The following is a 16674-nucleotide window of genomic DNA, read 5'->3' on the forward strand; positions in this document are numbered from 1 at the left end:
AATTGGGACTCATAGGGCGGGTAGGACAAGAGAGAGAGTGCCCCCAGCCCTGACTCTTGCACCCCCCACATCCCCACCCTGAGTACCAAATGGGAGCTCCAGCACCTCCCCCCCACACACATTCCCACCTGCACCCCTCCCACCAAATGGGAGCTGCCCAGGTAAGCGCTCCACATCCAAACCTCCTGCCCCAACCCTGAGCCCCCTCCCTCATTCTAGCTCCTGGCCAGACCCTACACCCCAACCCCCAGCCTGCTCCTTCACCCCCAGCCCTCTGCTCAGTGCACTTCCACCTTCAGCTCAGTGCGGAGAGAGAGGAAGAGAATGGCCAGAACCAGGGAGGAGGCAGGTACTCACTGTATGTGGGCAGGGCTGGGACCCCAGACCGGCAGCTGGCTGAGCAAGTCCGGCAGCTGGGATCCTGGCTGACAGGAGCCGGTGGATGGAACCCATGAGCGGCAGCGGGCTGAGCCACTCAGCCCACTGCCGGTCTGGGGTTCTGGCTACCGGCCCCTTGCCAGCCGGGGTCCTGGCTGCAGGCCCCGCTCAGCAGCCTCACCTCAGCAGCGGGCTGAGTGGGCCGGCGGCGTAAGATCAACATTTTAATTTAATTTTAAATGAAGCTTCTTAAACATTTTGAAAACCTTGTTTCTTTTACAATACAACAATAGTTTAGTTATATAATATATAGATTTATAGAGAGAGACACCTTCTAAAAAACATTAAAATGTAATACCGGCACGTGAAACCTTAAATTAAAGTGACTAAATGAAGACTCGGCACATCACTTCTGGAAGGTTGCCAACCCCTGATTTAGGTTAAGCACAACCTTTTCTAAGGAAGGAAAAAAATGCATCACCAAGACAGAATGGTGCATTTGATATTCTGATTTTAAGCTGAAAAGCACCTTGGAGGAAAACTATAGATCATAGATCATAACTCTGAAGCACCAGTGGAGATATGCAGACAAAATATCCCTGCCATTTTATTTTTGTACAGTAACATTTATTGTACCCCACATTAGGTAAAATTTAGTACACTTAGTTCACTATAAGTTTAATAATTGTATTCGTAACTTCTTAATCAAAAAGGTTGGCTGCCAACAGCTGCTACCATTAGGGTCCCTGGGCCGGAACCTGGAGTAGAGGGCGGGCCTGGGTTCCCCTCAACCCACCACTACAGAAACACCTCCTGGGATGGGAAAACAGGCCCCTGTCAGAACAGGAGGCTAAACTGCTTTTGCATGAGGCCAATTGCATGTAGGAGCAATAAAGACTGTGGGAATTCTCTCACCAACCTCCATTGCTGGCTTATGATGAAAAGGGCTCAGTAGACTGTACCCCTGGCCCTAGAGACTACGTGGAGGGTTGCAGTGAGCCTCTGAACCTAGCATGAAGCGCAGGACCCACGGGGACAAGGTTGGAGTTCTGCCACAATATGTAAAGAATATTGCTCAGGTACTACATGAACCAAAAACTGTAGGATGATTTTAAAACTAAGCTTTCCAGGTGCAGTACTTAATTCTCAGTGAGAAAAGTCTAACATGTTTGAAGAAATTTGATTTGGTAATAAAGTTATGGTTTCAAAAAGTACGTACTATGCACACAGTAGGATTTTCCATTACATTTTTAACACTATACCCAGGTGCACTGGGAATATCTGGGAGTGCCACACATGAAAAGAACCACTGCAGCACCATATAATGCTTCATGCCTGTATGTGATGTTATCTGCATCAGATCCAGATTGAAATTTAAGCTGTTTTTAAGGCAGAATTTTAACAAATTCAGTATTTTTACTAGTATTGAAATAAGTTCCCCTGGGCACTAGTTCATAAAAGTTTACTTCTAAAATTATTAGAAAATACAGTAAAACATGAGGTACAGATAAACTGCAACTAGTGCAGAAAGAAAAGGAGTACTTGTGGCACCTTAGAGACTAACGAATTTATTTGAGCATGAGCTTTCGTGAGCTACAGCTCACTTCATCAGATGCATACCGTGGAAACTGCAGCAGACTCTATATATACACAGAGAATATGAAACAATACCTCCTCCCACCCCACTGTCCTGCTGGTAATAGCTTATCTAAAAGCCATTTCCAGCACAAATCCAGGTTTTCTCACCCTCCACCCCCCCACACAAATTCACTCTCCTGCTGGTGATAGCCCATCCAAAGTGACAACTCTTTACACAATGTGCATGATAATGAAGTTAGGCCATTTCCTGCACAAATCCAGGTTCTCTCACTCCCTCACCCCCCTCCAAAAACCCACCCCCATACACACACAAACTCACTCTCCTGCTGGTAATAGCTCATCCAAACTGGCCACTCTCCAAGTTTAAATCCAAGTTAAACCAGAACATCGGGGGGGGGGGGGGGTAGGAAAAAACAAGAGGAAATAGGCTACCTTGCATAATGACTTAGCCACTCCCAGTCTCTATTTAAGCCTAAATTAATAGTATCCAATTTGCAAATGAATTCCAATTCAGCAGTTTCTCGCTGGAGTCTGGATTTGAAGTTTTTTTGTTTTAAGATAGCGACCTTCATGTCTGTGATTGCGTGACCAGAGAGATTGAAGTGTTCTCCGACTGGTTTATGAATGTTATAATTCTTGACATCTGATTTGTGTCCATTTATTCTTTTACGTAGAGACTGTCCAGTTTGACCAATGTACATGGCAGAGGGGCATTGCTGGCACATGATGGCATAAATCACATTGGTGGATGTGCAGGTGAACGAGCCTCTGATAGTGTGGCTGATGTTATTAGGCCCTGTGATGGTGTCCCCTGAATAGATATGTGGGCACAATTGGCAACGGGCTTTGTTGCAAGGATAAGTTCCTGGGTTAGTGGTTCTGTTGTGTGGTATGTGGTTGTTGGTGAGTATTTGCTTCAGGTTGCGGGGCTGTCTGTAGGCAAGGACTGGCCTGTCTCCCAAGATTTGTGAGAGTGTTGGGTCATCCTTTAGGATAGGTTGTAGATCCTTAATAATGCGTTGGAGGGGTTTTAGTTGGGGGCTGAAGGTGACGGCTAGTGGCGTTCTGTTATTTTCTTTGTTAGGCCTGTCCTGTAGTAGGTAACTTCTGGGAACTCTTCTGGCTCTATCAATCTGTTTCTTTACTTCCGCAGGTGGGTATTGTAGTTGTAAGAAAGCTTGACAGAGATCTTGTAGGTGTTTGTCTCTGTCTGAGGGGTTGGAGCAAATGCGGTTGTATCGCAGAGCTTGGCTGTAGACGATGGATCGTGTGGTGTGGTCAGGGTGAAAGCTGGAGGCATGCAGGTAGGAATAGCGGTCAGTAGGTTTCCGGTATAGGGTGGTGTTTATGTGACCATTGTTTATTAGCACTGTAGTGTCCAGGAAGTGGATCTCTTGTGTGGACTGGACCAGGCTGAGGTTGGTGGTGGGATGGAAATTGTTGAAATCATGGTGGAATTCCTCAAGGGCTTCTTTTCCATGGGTCCAGATGATGAAGATGTCATCAATATAGCGCAAGTAGAGTAGGGGCTTTAGGGGACGAGAGCTGAGGAAGCGTTGTTCTAAATCAGCCATAAAAATGTTGGCATACTGTGGGGCCATGCGGGTACCCATAGCAGTGCCGCTGATCTGAAGGTATACATTGTCCCCAAATGTGAAATAGTTATGGGTAAGGACAAAGTCACAAAGTTCAGCCACCAGGTTAGCCGTGACATTATCGGGGATAGTGTTCCTGACGGCTTGTAGTCCATCTTTGTGTGGAATGTTGGTGTAGAGGGCTTCTACATCCATAGTGGCCAGGATGGTGACTTTGTCCTTACCCATAACTATTTCACATTTGGGGACAATGTATACCTTCAGATCAGCGGCACTGCTATGGGTACCCGCATGGCCCCACAGTATGCCAACATTTTTATGGCTGATTTAGAACAACGCTTCCTCAGCTCTCGTCCCCTAAAGCCCCTACTCTACTTGCGCTATATTGATGACATCTTCATCATCTGGACCCATGGAAAAGAAGCCCTTGAGGAATTCCACCATGATTTCAACAATTTCCATCCCACCACCAACCTCAGCCTGGTCCAGTCCACACAAGAGATCCACTTCCTGGACACTACAGTGCTAATAAACAATGGTCACATAAACACCACCCTATACCGGAAACCTACTGACCGCTATTCCTACCTGCATGCCTCCAGCTTTCACCCTGACCACACCACACGATCCATCGTCTACAGCCAAGCTCTGCGATACAACCGCATTTGCTCCAACCCCTCAGACAGAGACAAACACCTACAAGATCTCTGTCAAGCTTTCTTACAACTACAATACCCACCTGCGGAAGTAAAGAAACAGATTGATAGAGCCAGAAGAGTTCCCAGAAGTTACCTACTACAGGACAGGCCTAACAAAGAAAATAACAGAACGCCACTAGCCGTCACCTTCAGCCCCCAACTAAAACCCCTCCAACGCATTATTAAGGATCTACAACCTATCCTAAAGGATGACCCAACACTCTCACAAATCTTGGGAGACAGGCCAGTCCTTGCCTACAGACAGCCCCGCAACCTGAAGCAAATACTCACCAACAACCACATACCACACAACAGAACCACTAACCCAGGAACTTATCCTTGCAACAAAGCCCGTTGCCAATTGTGCCCACATATCTATTCAGGGGACACCATCACAGGGCCTAATAACATCAGCCACACTATCAGAGGCTCGTTCACCTGCACATCCACCAATGTGATTTATGCCATCATGTGCCAGCAATGCCCCTCTGCCATGTACATTGGTCAAACTGGACAGTCTCTACGTAAAAGAATAAATGGACACAAATCAGATGTCAAGAATTATAACATTCATAAACCAGTCGGAGAACACTTCAATCTCTCTGGTCACGCAATCACAGACATGAAGGTCGCTATCTTAAAACAAAAAAACTTCAAATCCAGACTCCAGCGAGAAACTGCTGAATTGGAATTCATTTGCAAATTGGATACTATTAATTTAGGCTTAAATAGAGACTGGGAGTGGCTAAGTCATTATGCAAGGTAGCCTATTTCCTCTTGTTTTTTCCTACCCCCCCCCCCCCCGATGTTCTGGTTTAACTTGGATTTAAACTTGGAGAGTGGCCAGTTTGGATGAGCTATTACCAGCAGGAGAGTGAGTTTGTGTGTGTATGGGGGTGGGTTTTTGGAGGGGGGTGAGGGAGTGAGAGAACCTGGATTTGTGCAGGAAATGGCCTAACTTCATTATCATGCACATTGTGTAAAGAGTTGTCACTTTGGATGGGCTATCACCAGCAGGAGAGTGAATTTGTGTGGGGGGGTGGAGGGTGAGAAAACCTGGATTTGTGCTGGAAATGGCTTTTAGATAAGCTATTACCAGCAGGACAGTGGGGTGGGAGGAGGTATTGTTTCATATTCTCTGTGTATATATAGAGTCTGCTGCAGTTTCCACGGTATGCATCTGATGAAGTGAGCTGTAGCTCACGAAAGCTCATGCTCAAATAAATTCGTTAGTCTCTAAGGTGCCACAAGTACTCCTTTTCTTTCTGCGAATACAGACTAACACGGCTGTTACTCTGAAACCTGCAACTAGTGCAGTTTAACTAAATTATGGAATGTAAACTACTGTTCATTTTTTAGACGATGCATACATTCCTTAAAAATGCCTGTAAAAGATCTGAGAAATGAGATACAGCAAATCAATTTTAATATTAGTAGCATCCCAGCGGACCAAAATCATGATGAATTCTCAGTCATTTAAAAGTATTTTCTATCTATCCAGCATGTCAGTAAGAATCACTATAGCATCTGTCAGCTTTTTCCCCTGCAAGTATCTACAATACGAGAAGGGTTCAATTCTGTAACAGCAGCAACTTTAGTCATGTCACAACAGCACGTCAGTTACTAATCCTACAGAACTGTGGATTTATCAAGAGCCTCTAGACTTTTTTTTTTTTTTGGCTGCAACTGTTGCCAGTATGATTAGTATTGCAGGACTCCAAGAACAACATTTTAAAACAGAATTAATACTACACATGTCCCATCAGTTAAGGCCCTATGAAACTTTCCATTGGCTTCAATGGCTAGATGATAAAAATTCACTCCAAAATGAAAGTGACAAATTCTCAGTTGGTGAGAAATTTCCACAAAAATAAAGTGCTCTCCCACAAAATACTGATAGACATGCAGAAACACAAACACCTCTGATATTAAGATTTTTTTTGTTCTCCTATATAACAAAACTGATTAAATTTAAAATTAAATTAAAGATTAAAGATTAAAATTAAGATTAAAATCAGATTTTGTATTTAAATACATTTTCTCAAATAAACTATTTAAAATTAAATTTGAAGTTATATTAAGGCCTTAAGTTACTAGAATCTATTAAAATCGTTTAAATAAAGTATGCTGTATCAATGAGACTTCCTCAAATTTTAATAAGTTAAAGGGTGCTGCTTTTTAAAAATTATATACAGAATCAGAGGGAAAACATTCTTTTCTGAGGTCAACTCAAGTTTATAAATACGTCACAATGTCAGGTACCTCATTAAGTATCTGAGGGTACATCTTCACTACCCGCCGGATCAGCGGGCAGTGATCGATCTATCGGGGATCGACTTATCACGTCTTGTCTAGACGCAATAAATCAATCCCCGAATCGACACCTGTACTCCACCTCAGCAGGAGGAGTAAACGGAGTCAACGGGGGAGCCACCGCAGTCGACTTGCCACCATGAGGATGGCCAGGTAAGTCGAACTAAGATACTTCGACTTCAGCTACGCGAATAGCGTAGCTGAAGTTGTGTATCTTAGTTCGAACCCCCTCCCTAGTGTAGCCCAGGCCTAAGTCAGATGGGTTTGCAGCTAGGTTTGATTTTTTAAAATGGCTTCTTGTTAAACACAAGTACCTTTTAACATGTGCTGAATACATAAGAAAAAATAAATTTAATCAAAATACATTTTGCATTTAAAACTGATTAAAGAAATATTAACAGTAGTTGATGAATTGACTGTTTCTGGTAGTCATGGGAAGGATTTTCAAGGGTCTTTATGTACTTAAAGATGAAGATAGGTTTCTAGTTTGAGTCCTTCTCCCCCCTCCCCCAAAAAGCACCTAAACAGATTAGGTAGCTATCTGCATTTTCAGGTGCCTAAATATCTTTAAAACTCTGACCCAGTTTCCTTCAAATTTTTAGAATTAGTAGTTCTCATCCTCTTCCACCTCTTTTTTTTTATTGGAAAAGTAAGCTTTCCAGCTTTTCCAACTCCCATTCAGTTTCTCAACTTTGAATGAACTAATCCAAATGAAGAAAATGTCCTGTCTACCTGCTGCCTAAACTAAAACCAAAGAGCTTTTCTGCACAACAGAATCTGAAACCAACTATATTTGGACAAATATAAATATCAGCATTTGCTCCATTGTAAAGAATGTAAATAACTTAGGTTTGGGCTACACTGGTGGGGGCGGTTTATGAACTAAAATACGCAACTTCAGCTATGCTATTAGCATAGCTCAAGTCAAAGTACCTTAGTTCGACTTACCTGGCCATCCTCACTGTGGCGAGTCGACCATGGCGGCTCCCCCATCGACTCCGCTTACTCCTCCTGCCGAGGTGGAATACAGGCGTCGATTCAGGGATTGATTTATCGCGTCTAGATGAGACGATAAATCAATCCCTGATAGATCGATCACTACCCTCCAATACGGTGAGTAGTGAAGACGTACCCTTATTCTATATAGCTCATGTATTCACTGACCTTTAACATTCTATGACAGAATCAAAAGTGAAATGAATTAAATTGCATTTTCACATATTTAAGCTTCATCTTTAGGGGGAGAGATACCATTGAATAATTTGTTTGTTCTCCTTTTCTTAAGAACACCTGGAGAACCCCCTTGGCTATTACAGTATAATAACTGGCTATTAGTTAGTGTCGATGCATCATCTTTTGAAGCCTTATGCAGATTAAGGGGTGAGCACACAGCATTCTCTCTAGGCAGAAACGGAGAATGATGTACAGTTGATATTCAACATATGTTGCTTAGTGAGGAGGGAAACCGCTCCTGGGTATGGAGAAGTTGGTGATAGGTGATAATTTTGTTGAATACAGCACCTCATCCTCTAAGTGTTCTGTAGAATTTTCCAGTCAAAACTTTCAGGCTCTATTGTGTGACGGAGAACAATGGTTCTGCACAATCTTTCAGATAATGGGACTAAAGATTCTCACATGGGCCAGAGGCCTGATGGAGACACAACATTTTAAAAAAATGAAAGTGTTGCTTGTAATATAAGTCTTCAGAATGTAGACTGATTATTGGTCATTGTGATCTTTCATAATCCTCCTCCATCTCATCTATCACAAGAAATCAGAAATCCAATCTTAATATTTTTGCTTCTAATGATCATTTCTCTCTCCCCGCTCCCGTCCTTTCCTATATGGTCTGTGAAAATCTTCATCCTCTTCAGCACTTCAAGATTCTGTTCCTAGATTCAATGTCATTAATATGATATCAGCAATAACATTAAGGAGGAACTGTCAGGGTTCTCCTTCCATCTCCCACTCTTCCTTACAGACACACAAGTCAAACTGATAGAGCACTATCAGGATCTCCTGGATGTATATCTCCTTAAAAGGTGTGGATGAGGAAGCAGCTCTCTTCCACTTCATGCCCCAGTGCACTAAGCCTCCTCAGCATCTGAACAAGAGCAGACCAGCTGACAGTTTTCGAAGAGGCTGCAAACTTAGTTAGTGCAAACAGCTACATTTGTAAACTACCAGCTGAACCACTTGGCGATCAAAGGAGATTATGGACTCTAGTTAATTGTTTTATATTTCAAGAACTATAATCTTCAGGTCACGTGTTGTCACAGTGAAAAATATTCTGTATTAGAAGGAAATGCTTTCTAAAAACTAAAAGGTAATTCATTGCCAAAGAACTTGGTTATAGGGGACCTGCAAAGAAACAAAATAGCAGGGAAGAAGACTTTTGTCCTTGTTTCATTACTGGGTATTAAGGAGGCCTGGAATGTTTGTCAACTTTTTCTTTTTTTTTTTTTTTTGCATTTTGAGTTCAGGCCTTCAGGGTGGGTCAGACCATGATACTCCATCTAGTATTTTCCCCCATTTTATTAATAGAGAGACTCAGGCCTTGCTCTAAAAATCTCTGTACAAACAAACAAATCTGCTTTCACATTCCAGTGATAAGAATTTATCCTACATGTTTCAGTTTATAATCTCCATTGGTTATCACTCTTAGCTGCTCTTGCTTGGTTACCATAATCAGTGCATTTCTACATGCACAAATGTTCATACTTTTCAGTGCTCAAGCTAGGTAGGGAAAGAGTAAGCTTTTATACTTGAAAGATTGTTTTAAATTACCAAATATAAGTTTCCTCATCACAAGCATTCTAATGACCCACCATCCAAAAATCCTTCTCTTCTGCCCATTAGTGCTTCAGTGAGGCTGGGTTTAGTTATCCATTTTCTTGTCTTCATACAATGCACATTTATATGCCAGAAGATTAACAATGTATAGCCACAATACACAAACAGCTAGCAGGGAGAATGAATACTCCAATGTTATAAAAACTTTTTAAAAAATTATAGCTGTACTTCAGTCACTAGATAAAGTGCAAAGTCATTAACACTTAACATGTCTGATAAGAGATTCAAATCAGCGGCAGCATGTGCAGATACGGTGTACGTTGTTGAAAATATGCTCAACTCTTCCCCCAGAAAGCGCACCCGTAACTCTTTAGGTATTCTAAAATAGACATGCTTGGCTGGATTCCTTTGAAATTTGATGTGCCTCAAGAGGATGCACGGTAGAGTAGATGACCCAAATTTGGGGTATTTTGAGTTAGGGGTTGCAGAGATACATGCCCCCCATAGCCATTTTTCAAAAAGTTTCCAGGTGGGGTTTTTTGCCCAGAGCTTGAGATCAAACTGTTGATGTGATGTGGGTCAAAACTGTCTCAATCTGTGGACTTTTACCCAAGGCAGTGTATGGCACCCACTAAAACTTTGGGGGACCCAAACTAAACAGTATTTATAAAAATACTCACTTTTTACAGTGCAAATATGCCAATAAAAAAAAAGCTAGAGGATTTCCATTCCTGCCATTTGATATGGTTTAAACCTCAACTCTTACGTGCTCTAAAATCTGATCAGTTAATTGGATTGCTTCAGTATTTGGTGTGACACATAGGGGAACGGGATAGCATTAGTGATCCAGATTTGGGGACATATGACCAAGGAGTTCCCAAGTTACTGAGTACCCTCTCCCAAAAAAACCCATACAAAAAAGTTTCCTTCTGCTGCCTTGTACTGTTAGACTGAGAGGTTCTAATGGCTGGGTATATCAGAGACCTCATTAAGATTGATGTGAACTCACCCTTCAGTTAACATAACTAAGATTGCGAGTCTGCCAGGAAGGTCATGGATTCTATGACTTTCCGTGACCTCTGTAGCAGCTAGTGCTGGCTCAGGGGCTGCCCGAGCCGGGCAGCCCCCGGGCAAGCAGCAGCAGTTTGGGTGTGTGGGAGGGGGTTGGGGAGTGGAGGGAGGCGCTTACCTCAGGGTGGGGGGCTCCCCAGCTCCCACTGGCATGATCCCCCTTGCGGTGGAGGGGTGAAGAGAGGTCTCCGTGCCATGCACTGCCCATGGATCCTACCCCCACAGCTCCTATTGGCTGCGATTCCTGGCCAATAGGAGCTGTGGCAGCCGGTGGTTGTGGCAGGAGCAGCATAAGCTGAGCCCCTGCCATGGCCCCTGCAGCCTTGGAGCTGCAGGGACATGGAGCTGGGTAGGAAGCCCCTGCCAGCCCCACCAACCTTCCCCGCCCAAGCACGAGCAGGGGTCCCGGGCTGCACGCCACAGCTCCCTCCCTCCCCACCCCCCGGACCAGGCACCCGCCCAGAGCACCCACAGCCCCCCTGCCCAAGTTTTGGTCATGGCAGGTATTTTTAGTAAAAGTCATGGACAGGTCACGGGCCCATGAATTTTTGTTTACGGCCCATGACCGGTCCATAAGAATGGCCACATGGGGTCAGACCAAAGATCTATCTATCCCAGTATCCTGTCTTCTGACAGTGGCTGGTGCCCCAGAGGGAATGAACAGAACAGGTAACCATCAAGTGATCCATCCCCTGTAGCTCATTCCCAGCTTCTGGCAAACAGAGGCTAGGGACACCATTCCTGCCCATCCTGGCTAATAGCCATTGATGAACCTATCCTCCATGAATTTATCGACTTTTTTTAACCCTGTTAGAGTCCTGGCCTTCACAACATCCTCTGGCAAAAAGTTCTACAGGTTGACTGTGTGTTGTGTGAAGAAATACTTCCTTTTGTTTGTTTTAAACCTGCTGCCTATTAATTTTATTTGGTGACTGTCAAGGTTCCTCCCCCACTCTGAACTCTAGGGTACAGATATGGGGACCTCCATGAAAAACCTCCTAGCTTATCTTTACCAGCTTAGGTCAAAACTTCCCCAAGGTACAAAATATTCCACCCATCGTCCTTGGATTGGCCGCTACCACCACCAAACTAATACTGGTTACTGGGGAAGAGCTGTTTGGACGCGTCTTTCCCCCCAAAATACTTCCCAAAACCTTGCACCCCACTTCCTGGACAAGGTTTGGTAAAAAGCCTCACCAATTTGCCTAGGTGACTACAGACCCAGACCCTTGGATCTTAAGAACAATGAACAATCCTCCCAACACTTGCACCCCCCCCTTTTCTGGGAAATGTTGGATAAAAAGCCTCACCAATTTGCATAGGTGACCACAGACCCAAACCCTTGGATCTGAGAACAATGAAAAAGCATTCAGTTTTCTTACAAGACGACTTTTAATAAAAATAGAAGTAAATAGAAATGAAGAAATCCCCCCTGTAAAATCAGGATGGTAGATACCTTACAGGGTAATTAGATTCAAAAACATAGAGAACCCCTCTAGGCAAAACCTTAAGTTACAAAAAAGATACACAGACAGAAATAGTTATTCTATTCAGCACAGTTCTTTTCTCAGCCATTTAAAGAAATCATAATTTAACACGTACCTAGCTAGATTACTTACTAAAAGTTCTAAGACTCCATTCCTGGTCTATCCCCGACAAAGACAGAATGTAGACAGACACACAGACCCTTTGTTTCTCTCCCTCCTCCCAGCTTTTGAAAGTATCTTGTCTCCTCATTGGTCATTTTGGTCAGGTGCCAGCGAGGTTACCTTTAGCTTCTTAACCCTTTACAGGTGAGAGGAGCTTTCCCCTGGCCAGGAGGGATTTCAAAGGGGTTTACCCTTCCCTTTATATTTATGACAGTGACCCTTAGTTCTTGTTATGAGTAGTAAATAACACTTCCTTATTTACTTTCGCTACACCAGTCATGATTTTTTAAGACCTCTGTCATATGCCCCCCTTAGTCGTCTTTTTTCCAAGCTTAAAAGTCCCAGTCTTATGAATCTCTCCTCATATGGCAGACACTCCATATCCCTAATAATTTTTGTTGCCCTTTTCTGAACTTTTCCCAATTCCAACATATATTTTTTGAGATGGAGCGACCACATCTGCACGCAGTATTCAAGAGGTGGGCGTACCATGGATTTATATAGAGTCAACATGATATTTTCTCTCTTATTATCTATCCCTTTCTTAATTATTCCCAGCATTCTGTTTTAGCTTTTTTGACTGCCGCTGCACGTTGAGTGGATGTTTTCAGAGAACTATCCATAATGATGCCAAGATCTCTTTCTTGAGTGGTAGCAGCTAATTTAGACCCCATCATTTTATATGTATAGTTTGGATTATGCTTTCCAATGTGCATTACTTTGCATTTATCACCATTGAATTTCATCTGCCATTTTGTTGCCCAGTCACCCAGTTTTGAGAGATCCTTTTGTACCTCTTTGCAGTCTGCCTGGGACTTAACAATCTTGAGTAGTTTTGAATCATCTGCAGATTTTGCCACCTCACTGTTTACCCTTTTCCAGATCATTTATGAATACGCTGAATGGGACTTGATCCAGAACAGGCTGCTGGGGCACATTGCTTTTTACCTTGCTCCATTCTGAAAACTGACCATTTATTCCTACCCTTGTTTTCCTATCTTTTAACCAATTACCAATCCATGAGAGGACCTTCTCTCTTATCCCATTACTGCTTACTTTGCTTAAGACCCTTTGGTGAGGGACCTTGTTAAAGGCTTTCTGAAAATCGAAATGCACTATCTCCACTGGATCCCCCTTGTCCACATGCTTGTTGACCCCTTAAAGAATTCTAGTAGATTGGTGAGGCATGATTTCCCTTTACAAAAAACATGTTGACTGTTACCTAACAAATCATGTTCATCTATGTGCAGGGCAACCTTAACCATGCATTTCCTAATTTTCAGAAGTTTGAGTTTTGCTCAATTCGCCGTTCTGCAGGAGAACATACACCAAACAACTTTGTCATTGTTACTGAAGTGTTTTCCCATTGAACATACAAATAAAATCAGAAAAGCATTTAACATCCTTTAAGTGCTACATATACAACATATAAAATCTAAACGGAAGCGGAAGAGTAGTTTGCCCTCCCCTTATTGCTTGTTGCTACTTGACTTCTAGGTGTGTCAATTAATGTGGTCTTCTCAGTGTTACCTTCCTCCCTACCCCCTAAGTCAGTGGTTCTCAAACTTTTGTACTGGTGACCCTTTCAAATAACAAGCCTCTGAGTGTGACCGCCTCCCTTATAAATTAAAAACACTTTTATATATTTAACACCATCTTAAATGCTGGATGCAAAGTGGGGTTTGGGGTGGAGGCTGACCGCTCACGATCCCCCATGTAATAACCTCGTGACCCTTTGAGGGGTCCCAACCCCAGTTTGAGAACCCCTGCCTAAGTCTTCCTTCTGTTTGCAAGGGAGAAGAGACTCTGAACATGGAATCTTAGCAAAACTCTTTCCAACACACGTATCACCGATAATAAAAATTTTACAGTAGGAACTTTGTTGATTCATGAAGCAGAAGAATCCATCCCACTCTTCCCTAGCCTTAGTGGGTCTGCCGAGCTAACAGCTGTAAAAAGTAAGTAGCAAAACCCTGAATCAGCAGGCCTGACTCAACGCGCAGGGCCTGTTTAGGGAGATATTTTTACTCTGATAGCTCAGAACCATATTTTAAACCCAATTGACCTGTCATTGCAGTTTCGATCCAGACAGCTTTCTAAAACTTCCCACAACAGGATGTCTGCAGCTGCATTCCGTTACCTCAGAATACAGTGCTGGTACTCAAGTTTCGTCATTTTTGAAAGAACCTCACAAATTGAGATTCTTATATTTATTATACTTAGAACTGCTCCTTTCTCTAATCATTAGAAACCTTAAATGTACCCACTGTACACATACCTTCAAGCTTAATTCTCTCTGCACAGTCACCTGCTTAATTTGTCACACCGAGGTCACCTAAGTGCAAAGCTGACGATCACAGAGTACATGCAACTTTCTACTCAGCTTAATAGTGTCATGGACCATTGATTCAGACTGGTGCCTCTTGTTCCCATTATCCCGCCAAACTGCCTGTTCAGATAAGTTGTACTGGCTGGCTTGGTACCGCTGGGTGTTCAAAAACTGCGTGCTGGATCTGTGTGCGATTATCTATTGTGCATAATTACAGGAAGTTGATATTTTGTTGTGACCGCATAATTGAAGTATTTTGTCTAGCTGAACTCCCACTGTTCTTAGGTTTGCCTCTACTATTACCACTCAAAATGCTGGTAAGAGGGACTTTCCCTGGTAAAGTGCTTTTCTTATCATTTACGAGCCACATGATTTCAAGCACTGAATCCTGAATTCTTATGCATTAACTACTTGCAGCTCTGATGGACAAAGACAGAAGCAACTCATATAGTATCCTCACAAATGAAAATGCAATTGTGTGCGATATGAAGACAGAAAAAAAAATCACTCCGTAAGAAAAAAGTAATGACAAACAACTATGCATCTAGCTAGATGTAGGGAGCATCAAGGAGATGATACAAGTAGGTATGGTCTCATTTAACATCCACATTATTAAACAGCCTTTAATTCAGATACTAAATCAAGCCTCCTGTTCTTTCTAGCACCTCAACACCAGGAAAACCTCTTAATATATGCAAGATTCTATTCTTACTGACCTTAAATATTATGCATGCACACACTGCTGCACAATAGGAGACAGAGCAGAGCAGGGGCCCTGGGAAGAGTGGACTAGAGCAGGGGTTCACACCTCTTCCATCTCAAAACCTATGCAGGAAAATTGGAGAGGGACCCATCTCCTCCTGCTTTCTAGTCTGTCTCTGGAGCTGATAAAGAGTCAACAGTTAACTTGTTCACCCCCCCCCCCCCCAAAAAGTCACCTGCCAATATTACTGTTTAAACCAGGGGTTCTCAAACTTGATCTCAGGGGGTCACAAGGTTATTACATGGGGGGAGGGGGGTTTGCAAGCTGTCAGCCTCCACCTCAAACCCCGCTTTGCCTCCAGCATTTATAATGGTGTTAAACATACACACAAGTGTTTTCATTTATAAGGGGGGTCGCTCTCAGAGGCTTGCTATGTGAAAGGGGTCACCAGTACAAAAAGTTTGAAAACCACTGATTTAAACTGTTATTTAGAAGTTAAGTGTCTAACCACCTAATCTTTGGCCCTGTTCACTGGATTTAATAGATAAATACAATGAACCAGGATTCATTTCTACTTGATTTTTTTTTTAAGTTAGGTGAACATCTCTTCATTTTATATGCTATACTGTATTAACTCCTTGACTAACTTATTTTCTACTGATGAGCAAGTGTAACTCAGACAGAGTAAACAAAATTTTGAAGAGAATAATTCTTAGTTTGAATTTGGGGGAGGAGTGAAGAAGGGGAGAGAAATCAGGGTTCTGATGGGAACTCAGGTTGCAACCTCAATTATGTAGTGGATACTGCACATCTCCATAATGCGAAATAATATTAGAGAACAAATTGTTTTCTGTTTTGTTTCTAGCCATTTTGTACAGACACACTGAGGGCATGTACAAGTTATTCTAACAGAGTTAAAGGCACAAAGATACTAACTGATGTGGACACAAGATATTCATTAACATTACCAACCTGCCCTTCATTTCCCTAATTAATAATACATACAACTTGTTCACAGAAGATATGGCACAGAAGCAAGATCTAGAAACGCTCCTGAAACTGCTAACAAAATACTGTGGCAGCTAAGCAGTCATAAGAGTTGACCCATGAATTTAAGAACATAAATTAAATTGACTAATTTTATTTTTAAAAGCATATTAAAATTGAATGAGTATATTTATGTAGTCTCATTACTCTACATACTTGTTGTACAGTATGAATGTCTTCCCATTATAATAAGGTGGCAGAAATTTTAAACTATAATAAAAGGTACAAAAGTTAGTGCTATTCTAGGACCAAAAGTTTAAAAAAAAATTAATTTGAGTTAAGGTTGAAAACAAGTCAGAATATTGAGGGAAAAATACCTTAGAAAAGTAATGCATTTGTTATTTATTTATGTACTTTTAAAAATAAATAACGCAGGAAACCAAGAAGTTCCAAAAAAGTTAGACTTTAAGAAGTCATTTGGAAATACACAGGTAATGTCAAAGAACTTTGCCCATTTTTTTTTGGTAAAAGGAGCATAATCTTAGGCACCCAGTCCATA

The 16674-nt window shown here is 42.3% G+C and overlaps 1 protein-coding gene across 1 annotated transcript in view; it reads right to left on the minus strand.

The window, feature by feature from the left end:
• Positions 1-16674, minus strand: part of SAMTOR (S-adenosylmethionine sensor upstream of mTORC1) — a 63852-nt gene that overhangs the window by 19778 nt on the left and 27400 nt on the right. The gene's annotated exons all lie outside the window — the stretch shown is intronic.

The sequence above is a fragment of the Eretmochelys imbricata genome, chromosome 1 (assembly GCF_965152235.1).
Source record: "Eretmochelys imbricata isolate rEreImb1 chromosome 1, rEreImb1.hap1, whole genome shotgun sequence".
In the NCBI taxonomy this organism is placed as follows: Eukaryota; Metazoa; Chordata; order Testudines; family Cheloniidae; genus Eretmochelys; species Eretmochelys imbricata.